The 23,488-nt window shown below is 47.0% G+C and overlaps 2 non-coding genes across 2 annotated transcripts; both read right to left on the reverse strand.

The window, feature by feature from the left end:
* Nucleotides 1-13,013: 13,013 nt before the first annotated feature.
* LOC142210876 (U2 spliceosomal RNA) lies at nt 13,014-13,198 on the reverse strand. The gene has a single exon (XR_012717010.1). It is a non-coding gene; the product is annotated as a U2 spliceosomal RNA (small nuclear RNA).
* Nucleotides 13,199-19,277: 6,079 nt separating this feature from the next.
* On the reverse strand, nt 19,278-19,464 carry LOC142210894 (U2 spliceosomal RNA). Its single transcript, XR_012717022.1, has one exon. It is a non-coding gene; the product is annotated as a U2 spliceosomal RNA (small nuclear RNA).
* Nucleotides 19,465-23,488: the final 4,024 nt, after the last annotated feature.

Genomic DNA, 23,488 nt, shown 5'->3' on the forward strand with positions numbered 1-23,488 from the left:
AGGTATCTGAACAGATGTTAGAGCACCAGAAGTAAAACAGTCAGTCTTTTGCATGTTGAGTTGAAGGGCAGAGGCTTGGCAAAAATACGCCGTTTGTGATAGAGCCCTCCTGAGGGCCGGCTCTGTGGTGCAGAGTATGGTGATGTCGTCCATGTATGCTGTAAGTTTAATCTCTGTACCTGCTCCCCCAGGAAGGGGGACACCCCTGATGCACTTATCTCTGCGGATGGAACAAAGTAGTGGTTCTACTCACAAATGAACAGGATTGGGGACAGCGGGCAACCTTGTTTGACGCCTGATCGGAGAGAATTTCATTAGTAAGATAACCATTGACAGATACCTTGCTAAAGCAGTTGTTATACATCAATTGGATGCAGTGCAAGAAAGCTTGGGGGAGGCCCATCCTCCGTAGAACCTGCCAAAGAAAATCGTGTGACACTTTGTCAAAGGCTTTAAGAAAGTCTATGCTGAGCACTGCTAAGTCCTGCTTTCTCTCTTGTTGATACCAGATAGAGTCTTTTAAGACATTTAGATTAGTGGTGATGCTTCTTTCTGGCACCGCGCAGGTCTGGTCAGGGGGGATCAATTTCTCCAGAACTCCTTTAAATCTGTTGACAACAATCTTTGAAAAAATTTTGTAGTCCGTATTCAACAGAGTGATAGGGCGCCAATTTTCAAGTGCATTCCGGTCACCTTTTTTAAATAAGAGAGTGACTATCCCACACCTCCATGACTCCGGTAAATTGTCACATTTAAAGATTTCTAAAAACATGGCGAGCAAATCAGTTTGTAGTAAAGGCAACAAGGTGGTGTAGAAATCAATGGGGAGACCATCTGATCCAGGGGCCTTCCCCGTAGAGAAGCTTTTTACAGCCTCCACAATCTCATCAATGGTTCCCTTTCTGCTGAGAAGTGATTGGTCTGTTGGATCTAAACTGCTCCCCAGGGAGTCCAAGGCGTCGGCTAGAAGGCGCTGTCAGTAGGATTGGCTGAAAATAAAGCAGAGTAGAAGTTATGAGCAACTTGGAGCATACCGGTGTTGGTGGTGGCGCCAGCAAGTGACTGAATCGGTTCTCTGAGCTGTGCAACTTTTTTGAAGAAGAAACGCGAGCAGGTTTCGTTCTCTTCCAGGTGTTTGATTTTCGCAGCAAAGCTGATCTCCTTCCCTTTTTTCCGGATGGCTGTGGCGATGTCTTGTTTCACTTTTTTGATCAGCTGATCCATATTGACACCGACATCTTTTAGTTTATAGCAGGTTTGTAGTTTAGTGAGTAGTCTCTTATACCAGGCTCTTTTCCTGCGTGCTGCTGCAATACTCTTTTAGATGAAGAAAGTCCTGATCTCACGCTTAGCGACTTCCCACCAGGCTAAAACGGAAGGATACAGAACTTTTCTAGAAGACAAATGGTTATAAAAGAATTCAAAGTCTTTCCGGATTTGCTCATCCTCTAAAAGAGAGGTGTTAAGACGCCATACTCCTTTTCCCTTAGTTTGAGTAGGTAAAACAAAATTTACTAGTAACAGTTTGTGGTCTGAAAAAATGTTTTGTTCTAATGTTGCAGAAAGTAGTGTAATGGACTTCCTCATTAATACAAAGTCTATCCTGGACTGGTATAAATCATTTCCCCAGGTATAACCTGGGTCCTGAGGGTTGCAGTGCTTCCAGGCGTCCACTAAATGGGAGTCTTGGATCACAGATTGCAATAAATCCCGGGTTTTGTCATACCTGGGGTCTGCAGAGCCTCCGAGTCTGGTTTCACCTGGCAAAATAGCATTGAAATCACCTGCCACAATTAAAGGAGAGGACCCTGGAAGGAAAAACTGTATATCTTCAAGTAGCCGTGCTCTTTCCTCTAGAGAGGGGGAAGCATATACGTTAAGGCGAAAAATACAGTTGCCAAATTTCAGTTGCAGTTGGACAGCTCTGCCGGGTATTAGTTCCTGAAAGGATATTAAACGTACATTTGGATTTTTACAGAGTACTCCTACACCGGAGTTTTTGTTAGTGTTATCTCCGGACCAGACCAAGAAATGACCCTTCCAGTAATCACGTATTGCGGCATAGTTTGGATCATGACTTAGACCGCATTCCTGTAGTAAAACAATGTCGGCATTACTAGTCAGCAAAAAGTCAAATACTGCAGCCCTCCTAGAAGGGCTCTTGATGCTCCTCACGTTCAAGGAGCTTAGCGTGAGTGTGGCGGTCATGGTTGGGCATCAGAACAACTGCCTGAGTCAGAGACACATGAGGGAGATGCAGGAGAAAAAACAATTTCAGGAAACAGACTTTGAAAGGTAGTGGCGGCTTGGTCGATATATTGCGAAGCAGGGGTGTAGGTGGGTAGCTGAGATTGTGCAGATAGCGGTTGGATAGGGTGTCCTGTAGGAGGAACAAGGTTAGAAGGAGTGGGAGAGGGAGAGAGAGCTGTGGACACAGAGCTAGACGAAAAATCAGTATGCTTCACTGCCCCTCCATCAGATTTAGCCGCCTTCTTCCTCCGCTTAGCTTTTTGATCAGACACCAGCGTCCAATCTCCTTCAGTTGAGCCCGCCATGGGGGGTTCCCCCCCCACGACAGTCCCCCCCCCCCCCCCCCGAGGAGTCCTGGACTTCCATTGGTTCTTTCTCTGTGTTAGTAACAGAATTCTCCACGACGGGAGTAAGGGGTTTCTCACCAGTCTTCAGCAGATCAGCCGCTGCCATGGAACTTGGAGCCTCTGGTCCGGGAGAAGTCACGGCAGGAGCATGTTCAGTTGCTTGTTCCGAGCCGCCTTCTGGGCAGGGAGGGATTGGGACTGTGGTAGAGGACAGACCCGGTGCGAAGGCAGGAGCAGGATAGTCAGGGTCACCGTGAGAGGGTCCCGCTGAGGAGTCCGCTGCAGCTTCGGCGTAGGATTTCTTCCTCGAGGGGCCGTCTTTGAACATATGTCCTGAACAAAAACAACTGTTACATAGGATTTCATTAGTGCAGTCCTTAGTGGCGTGACCGCTCCTAAAACATTTTTTGTAGAGTTCACCATAAGTACAGTCAGCAGCTCTGTGTCCTAAGCCATAACAGCGGGTGCAGGTTAGAGGCATTCCACTATAAAAGAGTCTCCCTCTCTCATTACCAATTCTAAAGAAGGAAGGGGGGTGCAAGGGGTCACCTGAGCCAGACCGTAGGGGGGTCTTCCCTCAGTTTCACTCTTACCCTGCACTTTCCAGTCCATATTTCTTCCTCATTGTAGATCCTGGAGTAGCCAAAAATTCCTGCAACATATCTATGTCGGTATTTCAGAATATCATCTATTTTGATGTGAGGACTTTCCATGTGTACAGTAATAATTGTCAGCTCTTGAGAAAATAAAGCGATAAATTCTAGCCCCTGTAAGTTTTCATTGTCGAGGTTAGCGGTGATGTAGCGGCAGAGCCTGTGGCAACTTACGGTATCCTCCAGGGCCAGGGTGAACTTGCCAGGCGCCTCCTGGAGGGCAAGGATGGAGTCTTTCGTGACGTGCAGAGTTTCCAGCAGGACCTTGTTCACGAAGAACTTGGTGGTGACTTCATTCTTCAGATTGTCAGCAATTAGGACCCAGAATGAGTCCTTAATCCTATGTTCGCGATCGCCAGCGTAGCAAAAGCGACAGGGAGTCGGGGGAGCCGCCATGGTAGGTAGTTTAAAGCCGTCACTACGATTAGGCTATGTCCCTTGAGGCAAGGGGGGATCGCCTTCCCATTCCTCCGGGGCTAAGCCCACCCCCCAATAGCAGCAAGTAGGTGAAGTCCGGGCAATAAACACCGGACGATCCCACTAGGCCGAGGGGCAGGGTACCCAGAGGACCTTCTGGAAAATCACAAATGATAAGGCCACTAATCAGACCAAACCACTCGATCTTACCCAAAAGACCAAGAAGCGATGGCAAGCGCTCGGCACCTGTTCCGGTGCCCTTCCGTATTCATTGTGCACCGCTCAAGGTGTGCACCAGGCTGCTGCAGCCGTTTTTCTTTTTTCCTTTCCCTTAATGAAGTAGAAACCAATGAGCTTGTGCAGGTTTTCCCTACCTGCCACCAAAAGTGAAAAAAAAGAAAATGCAAAGTGACATGTGCAAATGTTATTTTGTGACGGCAACGGATTTTGCGGAAGTTTGCGAATCTGCATAAACCACTCCCACTGCTTGACCACACCCATTCAAGTGTCTGGTCAAGTGCAAGTTCAGAATTAAATGTAGGCCAAAAAACTTTCAAAGAATTCAATGAATTTCAAATTGAATAAAATTGCAGCAAATCAGACACTTTGCAGCAGTAATGTCATTTGCAATCAATCAATCAATCAATCAATCAATCAACCAATCAAAGAAATTAATGAATGAATTACCTTTCAGGTGCTTGAATGCATTGGCAGAGGGTAGAGTCAGTCACAGCATCAGGCCAAGTCCAACTGTCAATTTTCTCTTTGCTAGCTTGCCAGGTGCAGCAATCTTCTCTGTTGGTCAGTCAGTCCTCTGTCTCTTTCTTTCAACTGAATTGGAAAGGGGTCACTTATCTCCAGGCAGAGAAACACTACGTCCCCTGTCACTGGGCAAATTAACCCCTTAAGCCAAGGAGTCCAGAGCCCTCTCCTTAGGCAGTACAGGGCTCTCTAGGCCGCACTCCTGAACGCATATGATATCGCATTGCTTGGTGGCCAAGTAGTCCAGGATAGCAGATCTCCTCCCGGCAGCTGAAAAAACTCTCACATTTTGTGAGCAGATTTTAAGTGAGACAGGCATAATGGAAAGATGTTAGTGGATATCAGCAGTGTTCACATTATCAGGTACCTGACCGGTATTGCGTAATACGCTTCAAATCAGCGATTTCCCCCTCCTCCAGATAACCCGTCCCCACAGAAGACGCCGGGGACACTGGAGAGGCAGGGGAAGCAGGGGACATAGCCAAAAATACAGGTTTTTCAGGTGGTCTAGGTATTCCAGAAGCAGACCTCCCAGCATGCACTGGGTCTACTTTCTGCTTCTTTGCAACAGATCCATCTGGCAGCTTTGTTTTTAACACTTTCACTGCTGCAGCTGGTTTTGCAGCCTGGGTTGGTGGAATCACCTCAGACAACTCCATGGATTCAATGTTTTGGGAGGGAGGCACCCCACTGACACTGGGGGACACCACCTCCTCCACCATCTCCTCCAAGGCAGAGTCCAGTACATCCATAGGGTCACGTACAGAGGCAGTTACAGGAGTCTCAGGTACTACTGTCTGGTCGGGCGGGGCCACAAGCACCGCTTCTGCCACAGCCGTAGCTGAACTGCACGCTTCAGCAGCACCCATTAACCCCTTCAGCGCTGCAGCCTGCACCTCTCCCATAATGTCGGACTCGGCATAGTCCGGCGGGTCTGTTACCGCCGCAGCGGCACCCCCAACCGCGGGAGTGCTCACCACATTGGCGTAACTTCGCCGCTCGAAGCTTCTGCCCATCCGACCTTCCATTTTGAGCCTGAATAGGACGTCCTCAGAGGCCTCTGGACACCTCCTGCATGTATGTCCCGTTGCTCCACAGATATCACATTTGCGCACCTCTGTACACTTGTCAGCCCTATGTCCAGCAGCCCCACAATTCCTGCATGCTTCACCGACATCACAGGTTTCTTTGGTATGGCCAAAGCGGTGACAAGTTCTACAATACTGGGGTTGGCCAGGATAGCTTAGAAATCCCCTCTCTCCAGCCAGTGTAAAATTTGCTGGAGGGTGCATGACACCCCCAATTCCACTTGGGTCGGGCTTAAACTTAACCCAGTATTTTGAGAACCCGGTGTACACCCCTCTATAATTTTTTTGATCCACCGCTCCCCTTACAGTGTCCCAGGAAGGCCTTTACCAGCTTCCTCTCCAGATACGGGTTGTACATTTGGACAGTCACTACTTTCTCGAATTGAGAAAACAAAGGTATCACAGTGTAATCCTTCAAGTAAATATGACTGGAAAATTTCTTGGTATTCTCAAAAGCATTGAGGCAGTGTCCACCTTCAAAAAACGATACATCAAACGTTTTTATATGGTTGAACTGCTGGATGCAGTATACCTGCTTAATGTCAACTTGCAGAAGCTCCTCCAGAACCTTTTCAATAAGATGCTTCAAGCCAGACTCCCCAGTGATACTTCTGTTGCAGACGAACCGTATTGTGTGGCGTTCAGACGTCATGGTTTCCAATTGGAAGGTAATGCCCAAGGCACGAAAAAATGGCTCTGATCCTCTCATGGAAGGTAAGGGCGGACCCCCAATCACATCAGCTCCTATACCCAGACCCAGCTTTTTTTTTTTTTTGAAGGTCTCCGTCTGTGCCAAATCAAAACACCAAGTGCACGAAAAAAGTGTGGGTGCCACACTAAAAAAAACGTGCCCAGGATGCTTGCCAAAAAACGCACCCTTCCCCTAAAGGGGAGAGAGGTTCCTGACTCAAACTCTTCCCCACAAGGACCAAAAGGTGACCGAGTGGGGTCGAGTATCCGAAAGGGCCATCTGCCGGAGCAGGATGGCCCCTACCAACACATCCGTTTTCCCCTCGGGCTGCCACCACCAAGGGTACTCAGGATTACCAGTCGCCAAGTTTCTCTCCGGGCTGCCACCACCAGAGATACTCCTTGGCTCAGGCAAGAAGTCTGCGCCTGCCCTGGTTACCCAGGACAGTTCAGCTGACAGAGGGGAGAGACCCATTACAGGCCTCATCCCCAGACACCGTCAGGAAGCATCCCAAAAGGGTACAGCATCCCTTCGTCGACACACAAAAAGGTGACAGAGTGAAAATAAAAAAACGTGAGAAAAACACTTAATAAGTGGTAAAGTGCCCTTTCAGAGCCCGGTTTACCGCCGGATCTATAAAAATTACTCCAATGCTGGTAAACCAGGCATTAAGGAGTGGGGTGCTCAAATGGTGTGATCCAGTGCCACGCAATAGTGCCCAAATCAGTGGGTTTCCCACGCCCAGTGACTTAAGGCACCCTGGGGGCCACTCAACCCCCAGGGCACGACACCAGAGACCTTCGAGCGCTTCACCGACCCATGGTAAGATCCCCAAGGGAGCATCCTGTCCCCCTTTGGTGGTCGTGTTGATAGCGTCAGTGGCGTTCTGCCAGCTCCCTGCAGTGGTCCGCCGCTAAAACCACTGGCGGAGCCGGCGTAATAGCCACATCCCCCATCAACAACGCCTCAAGTGGTTCTCCGTTCAGATCTCCATAGCTTTCGGCCTACTCCTGCTGTGACTGGTCGCGGACCCGGCTCACCAGCAGTTTCGCCTACTAACTACTTCTGATAAGAACAGATTTTTTTTTTGATATTTTTTTTTACGTTTTTATTATAAAAATATAATAAAACAGACAAGGAACATGTACAATACAACAGAATCGTACAATAAGGAAAGATACAATAAGGTATATGCAAGATACATAACAGCAAGGTATGTGCTAACCTAGGAAAAAGGTGGTATTACCTGAATCAAAGCAGGTATATGCAAGAGAAATGCAAACAAGTGGTATATGCTATAAGGAGAGAGAGGCAGGTAAAAGATGAAGAAAACAGTGGTATATGCAAGAAAGAAGCAGATGAGATATGCAGGACAAGCACACAGTTCAGAACATTACATTCCACAACTGAAAATTCCAGATGGCATTGGCGCTTTTACAGCCTAACTTTTTAATATCCAACAAATAATAGATATACACATCGGCAAGGGCCAAACGGACACAGTCTTTCTCAGAGATTAAATCCCTCTGGAAAATGAGAACATTTCGGACTGACCACAAGGCCTGCTTCAAGGCACTCAGAAAAGTCCAGCAGACCCTTTCCCGCTCAGGCGGTAAGTCCATAAATAGTCCATAGGATACCACAGTATAATCCAAATGCCTGAGACCTGTGGCAAATTTCAAAAGTCTCCCACCGACCGCCACACAGTCTGCGCATAGGTACAGTTCCAGAGGAGGTGGAGTAGTGTCTCCTCATTACCACACCGCGGACATAAGGAAGTGTTGCTGAGTCTCCTGGCATATTGGAAGGCTCGGGTGGAAAGGGCGCCATGTACGATCAGCCAGTTCAAGTCTTTTAAAGTATTAGCTAAGTAAGGCGCCGAAACTCTGGTCCAGATGGCACTGCAGTTAGCAAAGGAAAAACGGTCAACCGGGACCAGAGTGTCCAGTCCAGAAAGAGCCTTTAGGATGCGCCTGGGGCACCTCAGAACGTCCGGGCTCCAGCCCGCCAGGCCATAGGAGGCAATAGTCCGCAACATAAAACGGTAGTGGGCAGGACAAGACAGCAGCGTCGGGGACGTCAGTGGGAGATGAAGCCAGCCATGTTTGCGGAAAACGTGCCCCACCGCATACCTCAGAAAGCTAGCCCAAGTGATGTCCATGTCTATAGCCCGGAAAAGCAAGGAGAAGAGGTGGATGGATAGGAAGGTCCTTAGGTTCGGGAGACCCTTCCCACCTTTGGCCACGGCCTTGAAACAGACATCCCGGCGTACCTTTTCATATCCAGACCCCCAGAAAAACGTGAAGAAAATCCGTTGGATCTTTTTGAGGATAGCATCTGGGGGAGGATATACCAAGTTCAGGTAAAGAAGCAGGGGCAGTAGGACGGATTTCATGACCAGCTTTTTGCCCTCAAAGGAGAGTTTCCTCAGTTTCCAAAAGTCCACCCGTTTCTTTACTTTGGACCGCACTGAGTCCCAACTAGTGGCTCCATCATTTTTTGCACTGAAGCAGACGCCTAAAATCTTCACTTCCGCGCTGGGCGGGGGCAGCATTTGCAGGTCAGCATTGTTCCAATGTCCAAGGACCAGGCGCTCCGATTTGTCCATGTTTAAACGGAAGCCAGACGCGGAGCAAAAGAACAAAGTGGTGTGCAGGGCCCTGCACAAAGATGCCTCTGAACTGCACAAGATTGAGACGTCATCCATATAGGCTTTAACTTTTACCGGTATTCCTCGATTCCCAGGAACAGGCACTCCCTGGATCAGGTCATCACAGCGGATGCTGCATAGCAAGGGCTCCAGTGCGCAGATGAACAGGATGGGGCTAAGCGGACAGCCTTGCTTAACCCCGGAGCACAGCGGAATCGCTTCCGACAACGAACCATTGATCAAAATCCGGCTGTGGACGTCTGTGTACAGCAGAGACAGAACTTTCCGGAAGGGGGACGGCAACCCCATAGCTTCCAGAACCATCCAGAGGTATTCATGGGAGACGCGATCAAACGCCTTCTGGAAGTGGAGGCTAAGCACGGATAGTTTCTGGCCCCTCTCCTTCTGGTACCAAATGACATCCTTCAAACAGTTGAGGTTGGCCCAGATCCCCCTGCCCGGCACAGAACAGGTCTGATCCGGATGGATGAGATGAGCAAGGATAGTCTTGAAGCGCCCAACTAAAAGTTTGGAAAACAGTTTATAGTCCAAATTCAACAGTGTGATTGGCCTCCAATTAGCTAGAGCAGATTTGTCACCCTTTTTGTACAGAAGAATGACAATGCCCTCTCTCCATGTCTGGGGCAGACAGTCCATCAGAAAAACTTCTCTGAAGACCCCCAACAAGTCCTGCTGTAGAATAGGCCAGAAGGTGGTGTAAAACTCCGCGGGCAGGCCATCAGAACCTGGTGACTTCCCAGGGGAGAAGCTGCGGACCGCAGAAGACAATTCTTGTGGGGAGATGGGGGTAAGCAAGGTCGTACAGTCCTCAGGGTGGAGCTGCTCCCCTAGGGAGCGGAGAACAGTCTGCAAGTTGGCGAGTTCAATGTCCTTGGTGGCGAAAAGAGACCGATAGTAATCCCGCGCCTTAGTCAGCATCCCAGAGGTCTCAGTTTCACCTTCCAGAGCCACAATGGGTTCTTTAGAACCAGCAACTGTTTTGAAAAAATAGCGGGAACAAGCTTCATCTTCTTCCAGGTGACGAACCTTGGACTGGAAAATTATCTCTTTACCACGCTGTGCCACAGCCTCTTGAATTTGCCGTTTGACCGTGGAGATGGCACTAGTCACGTCAACCCCCAGATCAGCTAGCTGGTGCAAGGTTTGCAATTGAGTCTGCAGCTGGCGGTAGAGCAATTTCCGTCGCCGTGCCGCTTTCACCCCTTCTTTCTGGAAAAACCGGCGACATTCGAGCTTGGCATACTCCCACCAAGCTGTCAGGCAAGGGAAGCGGTGCTGACGCCCCTTCAGTTTGTCATAAAGGCGGTGAAAAGAGGTACGAACTGCCATGTCCTCCAGCAACTGGACATTGAGCTTCCAGACCCCTGGACCCTTTGGAGAAGAGCCCAAGCGCAAGGTCGCGATGAGCCACCGATGGTCAGAAAAAATGCAGTCTTTTAAGATGAAAGAGTCGGCAGTGAAGCTTGACGAGACTAGGATGTAGTCAATTCGTGATCTGTAGCGGGAACTTCTCCAGGTGTAGTCTGGGCAGGCGGGGGAGAAAGTTTTCCCAACATCACAAAGACGTTGATCTGCAATCAAGTCCTGCAGCACTTGTCTCGTCTTATCAACTCTGACTGTATCAGCACCGCCAAACCGGGTTTCGTCCGGTAGAAGGCAATTAAAGTCACCAGCAATTAACACAGGCGTAGCGCCAGGCAGAAAATGTTGCAGCACATCCAAGAGCTCAGCTCGTTCATTAACTGTCGGGTGCGCATAGACATTGAACAGCCTGAAGAGGGAGCCATACAGGGATACAGTGGCAAGCAGACACCTGCCAGGGATGAGTTCTTGAAAGGAGCAGAGCTTAATAGCAGGATTAGCACATAGAATACATACTCCAGAGTTGCGGTTGGAGTTGTCTCCCGACCATATGGAAAAACCGCGGGTCCAACCTCTGCGAAAGGTGTTGTAATTGACATCATGAGGGATGCCACATTCTTGGAGGAAAACCAAGTCATAGTTCTCTAGAGTCACACAGTCATATACAGCAGCCCTTTTGACAGGGCTCATGAAGCCTCTAATATTTACGGAGGCAATGCGTAAGGTAGCCATTGAGAGAAATCAAGTTTGAGAACGTCCACGAGGTCCTGAACCAATCCAGGTGCTCTGAGAGGAGCCAGAGCTTATACTGGTAGCAGAGGAAACCAGGGCTGAAGTTACCATAGAAGCAGCATCCCCCAACTCAGGAGGATGGGGCAAGGCATGGGGCTGACGTCTTTTGAGGTCACGCCTTCTAGCTGCAGCATCCTTCCGCTTTTTTTTGGAAACAGTTGTTCAGCCCATGGAGTCCTCACCCGTGGCAAAAACAGAGGTTTCCCCCTGATCCTCCACAGGTGTCTCCCCCACAGTAGTGAGAGACACACCATCAGGAGTGTCTCCCCACTGGACCACAGCCCCAGAAGAAGCTGATTGAAGATTTCCAGAGGCAAGGGCAACAGGCTGTGTGATCTCCTCCTCTGACACCTCAGGGAGAGGCTGGTCAGCTGGCTCACCTTCCTCAAGGTCAGGGTCAGGTGCTGTGTCCGAGTCGTCCTGGAGAAAAATGGAGGCTATAATTCCAGGTGCGAGATCTTGTACCGGACCATCATTCCTTGCGGCATCTGCATAGGTCTGTCTCCGGGTTGGACAGTCTTTATGACAGATGATCTGACCCTTTGCAAACATTGCAGACAATGGAGTTGGTGCAGGAGGAAGCGCCGTGCCCTGATTGGCCGCACTTGCGACACACCTCCTGGTTTTTACAACTAGAGTTCCAGTGTCCAAACTGCAGACAGTTAAAACAGAAATCCGGCATCTGGTTATAAAACAAACGACCGACTTCCTTGCCAATACGAAATCTGGAAGGAGGGTGTAATACCCCTTTGTAGCTAGCTGGGGAATCATCTGGTCGGAATTTCACCCAAAACAAAAACTTGCCAGTCCAAATCCCATCTGCATCCCTCTGGGGACCGCATCTGGAAATGTCCACATACATTTTCAAGAAAGTCTTAACATCCAAAAGATGAACATGAGGGCTCCTCATAGACACCACCACTACCACCTCCTCCTCATACAGGAATACAAAAGACAGTCCCTTAAGATTAGCATGCTGTAAGGATTGTCTGACCTTTTGCTGGAATAGCTGGAAGGCGTGGTCTGAGATGAAGGAGAGTGTAAAGCTCCCATATGTCTCCTGAAGAGCCAGTATAGCCAGTTTAGGGACTTCCAAGGTCTTGAAAAGGACTTCACTCACTAGATATTGCCTGGTAATCTGCTCCTTAGCTGCTGATGCCACGTCAATGCGCACCGCATTCTTGATTTTAAAGTCGTGTTCCGAAGCACACCTGCAGGTCGCGTTTTGCAGAGATCCAGCCATCATATTGATGCTTTCACCGTAGTCCAGGATCGCCTTCTCCAAAGCTTCTAGTCCAACTGTCAGCCTCCCCACATGGTCTTAGCCAAAAGGCCGAGAAGCGATGGCGAGTGCTCGGCATCTGTTCCGGCGCCCTTCCGTGTTCACTGTGCACCGCTCAAGGTGTGCACCAGGCTGCTGCAGCCCTATTTCGATGTATTTTTTTTTCCTTTCCCTTAATGAAGTGGAAACCAATTAGCTTGTGCAGATTTTCCCTACCTGCCACCAAAAGTGAAAAAAAAAGAAAAGAATAACTTTTGTGCAAGGCAAAGTGACATGTGCAAATGTTATTTTGTGACGCCAACGGATTTTGCCGAAGTTTGCGAATCTGCATAAACCACTCCCATTCAAGTGTCCGGTCAAGTGCAAGTTCAGAAATAAATTTATGCCAAAAATTTTTCAAAGAATTCAATGAATTAAAAATTGAATAAAATTGCAGCAAATCAGACACTTTGCAGCAGTAATGTCATTTGCAATCAATCAATCAATCAATCAATTAACCAACCAATCAAAGAAATTAATTAATGAATTACCTTTCTGGTGCTTGAATGCATTGACAGAGGGTAGAGTCAGTCACAGCATCATCAGCAACAAGCACAGGCCAAGTCTAACTGTCAGGTTTCTCTTTGCTAGCTTGCCAGGTGCAGCAATCTTCTCTGTTGGTCGGTCAGTCCTCTGTCTCTTTTTTCAACTGAATTGGAAAGGGGTGCACCGATCCTGGAAGTAATGCAATACCAGGTCAATGCGTGGAGTGGACAGAGCAAGCTCCGATTCCAGCTCCCTGTTCTAAAAATCCATTTAATATATGGTCCCCAGATAGGGGACGTATCAGATATTAAACTGATAAGAACAGATTTTTTTTAAGTTGAAAACACCACAAGGGTGTTGCTTTATTGAACAATTCTCACATTACATCAATAAAACACATAAAATTCAACTTATATACAAAAAGGGGGCGGGGTTCGAATGAGACATAATAAAACAATACTTATAAATCAGGGACATGGTGGCTTCATATGTTAGAGTTCCATTCACGCACAAACCATTTCCTTAAAAGTGGGGATTTCGCTTTCTGGTCAAGTAAAAAATATATGTACATCTCGCTAAAAGCAATCCCTAAAACGTCATCAACGGCTAAAACATCCTTCTTAAAAAGCACGATGTTCCTGGCCTTCCATAGTGCCACTTTAACGCAGTTCATGGTCTTCCATGCCATTGTTTTTTGGCCCACCAGCATGCAGTTGAAAAGTCCGTAGAGAATCATGTTACGCGTTAAAGTCCTGAGGCCCGCCATCTTGGTGACCAGAGGGAGTATCTTTATCCACACTTGTTTAGCAAATTCACAGTCCCAAAAAAGATGTTCAATAGTCTCATCTGCCTGGCAGCCCTCCCTCGGACAGACGGCGGACCTCGCGATTCCTCTTCTATGCTGGAAGGCTCGACATGGAAGACATCCGTGCACACTACTCCAGGCCAGGTCCATCTGCTGATTAAAAAGAGAGGGAAGATTTACCATCTTAAAGATATATCGACTCTGTTCGTCATTAAAATTACCGACACGTGTTAAAACCTCCTCGTCTCTTAAATTTTTTATTAATAACTTACTATTTTTGAGTTCGTCAGGTGTTCTTTCCGTCAACTTAAAAAGACCTGTGATCCTTTCTAAAATACCGTATTGTGGGGGTAGATTAAAAGCATAGGGTCGGGATAAAACTGTTTGATACCACCCCTTCCCCCGCATAAAATACCCCAGATTATATTTAGCATAAAAGGACCAGTGGTGATCTTTAAAAAGTGCGTTAAAACAGTAGCTAAAATATTTTATTAAGAGAAAACGATTAAAATCTGGTACGTCTTTTCCCCCTTTTGCCTTACTTTTGGTGACAGTCTCTCTCTTTAGTTTTTCGGCCTTCGAATCCCAGAAAAAAGTAAAACAAGCTCTTGTGATTTTTTTTAAAAGCATTGTAGGAGGGGGAAAAACCAAACTTAGATACAGCAGGATAGGTAAAATGACCATCTTTAAAACCAATACTTTACCCTCCATACTCAGTTTTCTCAAACGCCACATGCATAACTTCTTATTCACTTTATCGGCCACCATGTCCCAGCTTAAAACACCGTTGTTTTGCTCGCTAAAGGAGACCCCTAAAATAGTGACGGATTCAGACACGGGCACGGGAACGTCTGTTAAAACCATTTTGCCTAAGTTTAAAAGATCACATTTGTTAAAATTAACTTTAAAACTTGAAGCTTTACAGTACGTATCTATTTTGAAAAGGGCTCTATGGACAGAGGGGGGGTCATTACACAGAATTGTCACGTCATCCATGTAACCCACAGTTTTAGTTTGCTCTCCCCCCCCTCCAGGCAGGGGCACCCCACGTATATTTTGATCTTGCCTAATGGCGCTCATCAGTGGCTCTAGCGCACAAATAAATAAAAGTGGCGACAAGGGGCACCCCTGCTTCACCCCGGAGTTTAAAACCACGTCCCGTGTCTTACACCCGTTCACTAAAATTTTGCTTGTACAATCTTGATAAAACGCCTTAAGAGAAGCTAAAAACCCCTCAGGTATACCCATGCGTTCTAAAACTTTAAAAAGATAAAAGTGCGATACGCGATCAAAAGCTTTTTCGAAGTCTATCGTTAAAACCGCTAATTTACCTTTTCGATCTGTGGTGTTATTTATTATGTCCTTGATAAGATTTAAAACGTCCCAGATGCTGCGCCCTGGTACCCCGCAGACTTGATTTTCGGGGATTATCTGGGAGACTACCTCTTTCAGTCTGTTCGCACACAACTTAGCCATTATTTTGTAGTCTCCATTGAGGAGGGTAATAGGTCTCCAGTTTTTTATATCGGACTTATCCCCTTTTTTATAGAGTAGGGAGACCTCCCCCCTCCTCCAGGACTGGGGCAGCACCTTGGAACTAAAAACCTCTTTAAAAAGACAAAATAAGTCATCTTTTAAAATATCATAAAACACCACATAAAAATCGCAGGGTATACCGTCAGGGCCCGGGACTTTTCCTCTCTTAAAACTTTTGATTGTACTAAAAACCTCTTCCTCCGTCAGCTCCCGGTTTAAAAGCTGCTGCGAAGCAGGTTCTAAAACCATCCGGATCTCCTTTAGCGAGTCTTCTAAAAGTGAAGGATCCGCAGGCTTCTCACTAAAAAGGGAAGAGTAAAAACCGTGAACTTTATTTAAAATGCCCTGCACAGTAAAATCACCATCAATATTTTCTATGATATCTTTTTTCTGATGTACTTTTTTAAAAAAGTACCTGGAGCAGGTCTCGTCTTTTTCAACATGTTGGACTTTAGAGCGGAAAATTATTTGCTTACCTTTCTGCTCCAGGTACTTGGTGATTTCGGTTCTTAAATCACTTATCTCTTTTTTGACATTAAGACCACTTTTGCTCATTCTGTGCAGGGCTTGTAAACGGGCATTTAAAACTTCATATTGCTGGCGCTCCTCCTGCGCCCTCACCTTGCTAAGTTTAATAAAATATTGTTTGATTCTCTTTTTCATTTTCTCCCACCAAGAAGTGATGGGAGTCTCAGCATGTCTTGCCCGTTTACATTTTTCATAAAATTCTTTAAAATCTTTAAGAACCTGCGGATCCTCTAAAAGGGTAACGTTAAATTTCCAGGACTTCTGACTTTTAAAATAACTTGCATCCAGCTTTACCTTAAAAGATAAAAGCACATGGTCAGAAAAAACATTTGTTAAAAGGCTACAATCAGACGGCAACACGTTAAAAGAGCAGAAGATAAAATCAATCCTGGAGCTGCACTTGGTATTGCTCCAGGTTGTTCCCGCTTCCTCCGGCATGCCCTTGTTGCATTCCTTATAAACGTCAGTCAATCTGCAATCCAGTACCAGATTTTTGAGCATGCCGGAGGTCACATCGTAGTTTCTGCTTAAACTGCGGGTAAAACGTCTTTCTCCTCTTAAAACACAATTAAAATCACCGGCGAGGATGAGGGGCTCTGTGGGGTTTATAAAAAGTGGAAGCATCTCCAGCATCCTCGCCCTTTCAGTCTTTTCCGGTGAAGCATAAACATTTAAAAATTGCCATCTGACGCCGTTGATAAAAGCCTTTACAAGTAAAACACGTCCTGGTAAAATTTCCTCAGTAAAATCGACTAAAACGTTACCCTTAAAAAGAATGGCGACCCCTGCTGCACGGCTTTCGTTATTTCCTGACCACACTGACGGGCCGTGGGTCCATTCATTCTCGTATCTTGAATAGTTCAAACTATGGGGAATACCGCACTCCTGCAGAAATAAAACCGAGGCTGCCAGGCAGGAAAGGTAATTAAAAAGGGCACCCCTTCGCTTTTTACTTTTTAGCCCTCTTACATTGAGGGAAATGCCTTTGATTTCTGCCATTGCAAGTATTGGGATGTGGTAATTCCATTTTCAAATAAATAACAATAAATATATTCATTAGATGAAGGAACTTCAATTTTTCTTACCGACCAGCGGAGCTAAGCCACTCTGTAATCACCGACGATGCTAGCGTCCGACTTCACCGTCTCCATAGATTCACCGGAGGAGCTTTCGCCACTCAGGTCCCTGCCGGCGACCCCGAGGGAGCCTGCAACGTACACAGGAAGGCCATCTGTTCCCATCTGGGACTCCATCCTCTGACCGTATAGGTCTTCATCGGAGGAGGAGCTATTTGGAGAGAAATTTGCTGGCCGCAACAACTGCCTTGGCCCGCTCCGTTCACTCTCGTCCGGGGGCTTGTCCTCGGGGCGGGGTAACTGGGCACAAGGGATAGAGCCGGAGCTCTCCAGAGGGGGGGTGCTTCCCATCTCCACCACTGAGGGTGGGTCCGGGGTTTTCGGGGTGGCCACGTCGGCTTTCACCGACGTGTCCATTTTTTCCCCTTCCCCCGCCTCCTTCAAGCCCGACTCCTCCTTCTCTGCCATAACAACCTTGTCCGCACTCATACCGCTTGCTACCTCCTGAGTCCCAGACCTTGGAGCTGGTTTGGCCTTTGTACCCCTGCCCACCTTCTGTGGCAGGCCCGACAGGGGCGTGCCAATTTGGTCCTTGGCCTTCCGTTTTTTTGCCGCATCCGCATATGTACTCGACCCCGGGGTCCCCGACACTCCTGGACCTGACAAAACATCAAGCTTTACATTACCTGCTCCGGTTGGCTTAGAAGCTGGCTGCTCCGCTGTCGCCTTCTCCGGTTTGCTACCGCCTTCTTGCGGGTCAGAAATATCCTCCTCTTCCTCCCTGTGGGTTTCGGGCCCCTCTCCCGGGGCGGGCATCTCCTCCTCCGGAAAGGGACCTTCCTGTCTTTCCTCCTCATCCGCAGTGGTCCGGGCAAAGGGGCATTGTCGGTAGACGTGTCCTACCTGCTGGCAGAAATTGCACTTCCTTGGCTTCATGCATTCCCTCATGGTATGCTCCTCACTGCCACAGTTACGGCACTGTGCGCTACAAGAGCCGTTGGGGTGCCCATATTGTCCACACGCTCTACAGAAGTGCGGCATCCCGTTAAAATAGAGGTCGCCATTCACTGTTCCTAAACGAAACCGAGCAGGGGGGAGCTTCATTTTCCCGTTTGCGTCCATCCGAATGTCTGCAAGAAATTTAAATTTGCATGTCCAAACTTTACATTCGTTGTTTACATACCCTTTCGCCTCCACTTTGTCGAAGAAATGACGCATGAAACTCATCAAGACCTCTTCATCCATGAAGGGAGAGTATGCTCTGACAATGATCATCTTACGCTCTTCAGCGTTATGACGCACCACACTCACCCCCTGCTTTAGAAGAGCCGTCTTCTTGGTTTTATAGTGGGACCAAGCCTTCTCCAAGATGGCGCTGTTCCGGAACGTGATGTCGTAAATACCTTTCTTGGGAAAGTCCTGCATGGCAAGCACGTCCGTTCTGGGGGTCTCCATCGCCAGCTCAATGATTTGGGTCACCACGTAGGGGACCCTCCGCTCAGACACCCCGTCCAGGAGGACCCGGACGGAGTTCTTAATCCGGGCATATTCCGGAATCGTATTGGCTTCAGAAGCCATTGTCGCAACCGCTTATTCGCTCAGCGAGGCTGCACCCCACTGCAGATTGCTCCACAGCAGGGCCGGGGGGGATCGCAGCTCGTTGCTGGGGGCTAAGCCCCCTCCCAATAGCAGCACCCCGGGGCCAGATATCCAGAAGAAATTTGGACCCTGAACCCACGGGGAGGCCGAGAGGGGGGTACCCCAGCACCTAACAGGCAAGATCAGGGAAGACTCAAGTGAAGACTCAAGCCGACTCAAGATCTAGCCATAAGGCCGAGAAGCGATGGCAAGCGCTCGGCACCTGTTCCGGCGCCCTTCCGTGTTCACTGTGCACCGCTCAAGGTGTGCACCATGCTGCTGCAGCCCTATTTTGCTTTATTTTTTTTTCCTTTCCCTTAATGAAGTAGAAACCAATTAGCTTGTGCAGGTTTTCCCTACCTGCCACCAAAAGTGAAAAAGAAAAGAAAAGAAAAACTTTTGTGCAAGGCAAAGTGACATGTGCAAATGTTATTTTGTGACGCCAACGAATTTTGCCGAAGTTTGCGAATCTGCATAAACCACTCCCACCGCTTGACCACACCCATTCAAGTGTCCGGTCAAGTGCAAGTTCAGAAATAAATTTATGCCAAAACTTTTTCAAAGAATTCACTGAATTAAAAATTGAATAAAATTGCAGCAAATCAGACACTTTGCAGCAGTAATGTAATTTGCAATCAATCAATCAATTAACTAATCAAAGAAATTAATGAATTACTTTTCAGGCGCTTGAATGCATTGGCAGAGGGTAGAGTCAGTCACAGCATCATCAGCAACAAGCACAGGCCACGTCCAACTGTCAGGTTTCTCTTTGCTAGCTTGCCAGGTGCAGCAATCTTCTTCTCCTCCTCTGTTGGTCGGTCAATCCTCTGTCTCTTTTTTTCAACTGAATTGGAAAGGGGTGCACCGATCCTGGAAGTAATGCAATACCAGGTCAATGCGTGGAGTGGACAGAGCAAGCTCCGATTCCAGCTCCCTGTTCTAAAAATCCATTTAATATATGGTCCCCAGATAGGGGACGTATCAGATATTAAACTGATAAGAACAGATTTTTTTTTGAATCACTTCCCCACACATGGGGGTTTTTTATTAAACACTTCACATATTACATAGATTCAAAAACACAATTTACAGCAGATACATAGGGTTAAAAACAAGTTAAAAACCATAAAATGGCAATGCAGTGGCTGATTTAAATACAAGAATTCCATTCCTTCTGAAACCATTGTTTTAAAATTGGTGACTTGGCTTTCTTGTCTAAAAGGTAATACAGGTATAACTGGCTAAAAGCAACACTTAAAACGTCCTCGGGAGATAAAAAGTCCTTTTTAAATATTAAAACGTTCCTGGCCTTCCAGAGCGCGTCCTTCACACAGTTTATGGCCTTCCATGCCATGATGTGTTGCTCTCTGGAGGAGCTACGGTAAAGTCCATATAAAACGGCATCTTTGTCCAGTCCTCTGAGGTCCGCCACCTTCCTTAGCAATGGTGCGATTTTGTTCCAGATGATTTGTGCAAACACGCAGTCCCAAAGCAGATGTTCAACAGTCTCGTCAGCAAAACAACCTCTTGGGCAGGCGGCGGACCTCGTGTAGCCCCTCCGATACTGGAAAGCACGGCATGGAAGGCACCCATGGACGCTGCTCCAGGCCAGGTCTTTCTGAGAATTAAAAAGGAACGGACCGTTAATAAAATGCCAAATGGTTAAACTTTTCTCTTCATTAAAATTACTAACGCCGCAAGTTATCTCCCTTTGTCTAAGTGTCCTAATTAGCTTTCTACTATTTTTTAAATCTGATACACTTTTTGTCTGCAGGTTAAAAAGACTGACTATTTTATCATATATAGCGTAGTGACTAGGCAATTTAAAAGCGTAGGGCGCGGTTAAAACTATGTCAAACCATTTAAAACGCCTCATAAAAAAGCCTAAACTATATCGTGTGAAATATGATAAAAAGTTATCTTTAAAAAGTGTATTAAAACCATAACAAAAATGCTTGATTAAAAGGAATCTGGGAATGTCGGGGAAGTCCTTCCCTCCCCTCTTCTTCCCCCTTACCACCACTTCACGTTTTAACTTTTCCGCACGGGACCCCCAGAAGAATGTAAAACAGGACTTGTTAATTTTCTTTAAAATCACTGTAGGGGGAGGGAAGACAATACTTAAGTAAAGTAAAATCGGTAAAATAATCATTTTTAAGATTAAAACCTTCCCCTCCATTGTTAGTTTCCGCAGATTCCATATACAAAATTTTTTGTTTACCTTGTCAGCCACTGCATTCCAACTATTAAGACCGTCATTGGACTCACTGAAGGAGACTCCTAAAATGGTGATTGCATCAGAGGTAGACACGGGAACATCAGTAAAAGCCATGCCTCCGACATTTAAAATACTACTTTTGTCTAAATTTACCTTGAAGCCGGAGGCACAGCAATAAAAATCCAGACGCCTTAGGGTACGATGGATTGAAGGGGTGTCCCTGCATAGTACTGCTACGTCATCCATGTACCCCACTGCTTTCGCCTCTAGCCCCCCTCCGCCAGGGAGGGGGACGCCTCTGATGACTTTATCCTTTCTGATGCTACATAAAAATGGTTCGAGGGCACATATGAAAAGCAGTGGGGACAAGGGACACCCCTGTTTGACCCCTGAATTTAAAACTACTTCCCGTGTCTTAAAACCATTCACTAAAATACGGCTGGTGCAGTTATTATAAAACATTTTAAGAGACAATAAAAAACCATCCGGTATCCCCATTTTCTCTAAAACATTAAACAAATAAAAGTGGGACACCCTGTCGAACGCCTTTTCGAAATCTAAAGATAAAATCGCAAGTTGGCTCTTTTTATCTTTGGCGTTCTCTATTGCATCTCGGATTAAAATCAGGCTGTCCCACACACTCCGCCCTGGGATGGCGCAAACTTGGTTGGAGTGAATGATTTCGTGTGCCACCTCTTTCAAGCGGTTTGCGCAGATTTTGGCTAGGATTTTATAGTCCATGTTTAGCAAGGTGATGGGTCGCCAGTTTTTTAATTGCGTTTTGTCTCCCTTTTTATGGATCAGGGAGACCTCACCCTTCCCCCAGGACAGAGGCATAGTCTTAGAGATAAAAACTTCAGTAAATAGTTTAAATAGATCGTCTTTTAAAATGTCATAAAAACGACTATAAAACTCCCAGGGGATACCGTCCGGCCCAGGCACTTTACCTGCGTTAAAACTTCGAATTGACTCTAAAACCTCCTGCTCAGTTATAGGGCGCGCTAAAAACTGCTGAGAAGCAGGGGTTAAAACAGCCGTTACCTCCTTCAGTGAGTCCTCCATAAAATACTGATCCACAGGTCTAGAGCTAAAAAGGGAAGAGTAAAAGTCATATACTTGGTTTAAAATACCCTGTACAGCTGACTCCCCATTTACACAATCCATAATTACTCTTTTGCCTGCCGCTTTCTTAAAAAAGTACCTGGAGCAGGTTTCGTTTTGCTCAATATGTTTAATTTTAGCACGGTAGATTACATCTTTCCCCTTCTGCTCCAGGTACTTGGCTATTTCTTCTTTTAGGTTTAAAATTTCTTTGCTTACCTCCACCCCGTGCGCCCTCAGCCTGTACAGGGTCTGCAGACGGGTATTCAGATTAGTATAATGTTCTCTTTTTTCTATGACTTTGCGCTTCCCCAGGTTAATAAAATATGAGCGTATCTGCTTTTTAAAACCCTCCCACCATTTGCTGATGGGAGCCCTGGGGTGCTTTACCCGTCTGCACGCGGCATAAAATAATTTAAAATCTTCTAAGACCTGTGGATCGTCTAAAAGGGAAATATTAAGACGCCAGGACTTGTGACCATAAAACTGATTGACATTAAAATCAACAGTAAAATAAAGCATGTTATGATCCGATAAAACATTAGTTAAAACTTCGCACCTAGATGGCAGTATGTCCTCCGAGCAAAAAATAAAATCAATTCTGGAACTGCAGGTGTTGTTGCTCCATGTGACGCCGGCTGCCTCTGGCATGTCCCGGTTACATGCTCGGTATACATCTTTCAGTTTAGCATCCAGTATTAAGTTTTTTAGCATGCCAGATGTCCTGTCATAGTTCTTACTTACGCTTGTAGACAGCCGGCGTTCACCTCGGAGGACAGTATTAAAATCTCCGGCAAGGATGAGGGGCTCCGATGTCGTGATGTGTAGTTGCAAGACCTCCAACATCCTTGCCCTTTCGTTTCTGATGGGAGAAGCGTAAAAGTTTAAAAACTGCCACCTGGTGCCGTCAATAAAAGCTTTAACTAATAAAATGCGTCCTGGTAAAATCTCATTAATAGTGTCTATTAAAATATTTCCCTTTAAAAGAATGGCGACTCCTGCTGATTTCGTGTCATTTGATCCCGACCATACGGAAGGTCCATGCACCCAGTCCAGCTGGTATTGTGTGTAGCTGGACTGGTGCGGGATGCCACACTCCTGTAGGAAGAAGACTGATGCGGAAAAACAGGATAAAAAGTTAAAAACAGCGCATCTCCTTGTCTTCCTCTTCACCCCTCTCACATTAAAAGTTATGCCTTTCAGTTGGGTGGCCATGGGGAGGGATAAAAGCAAAAGTCACAAATAAATAAATAACTTTAAACTTCATTTCTGTCGCACCATTTCTGGGCGTTTTTCTTCACAGACTCTCACTTTCCGAGAGCGCCAGGTCCGTCTCCAGGTTCGTCTCCAGGTTCACCAGAGACTCGCAGGGCACTTCCCGGGGGATGGAGAGCAAGTCACAGACGTCCCCGGACCGGGACATCGCATCGTGGTATAGGATTTCACTCCCGGGGGATCCGATCAGAGGGGAAGAGTAGGATGGTTGCAACTGGGCGTTTATATCCACTTCCAGATCGGAGCCGCCTCCGCCTGGATCCGTATTTTCTGGGGGAGCCGGCAAAGCACTCACCGCCTCCCTAATGCCCCGCAGCGGGCTCTCAACAGGAGGCGGCTGACCACATGGGATGCTCCCGGATGAGCCCGAGGGTCCAGCCCCATCGGAGACAGGCGCCTCCATTGACACCTCTGCCTCCTCTGGGGCCTTCTCCCCGGACCCACCCGTCTTCGCCTTTTTTGCTCCAATTC

The sequence above is a fragment of the Leptodactylus fuscus genome, chromosome 6 (assembly GCF_031893055.1).
Source record: "Leptodactylus fuscus isolate aLepFus1 chromosome 6, aLepFus1.hap2, whole genome shotgun sequence".
Classification (NCBI taxonomy): domain Eukaryota; kingdom Metazoa; phylum Chordata; class Amphibia; order Anura; family Leptodactylidae; genus Leptodactylus; species Leptodactylus fuscus.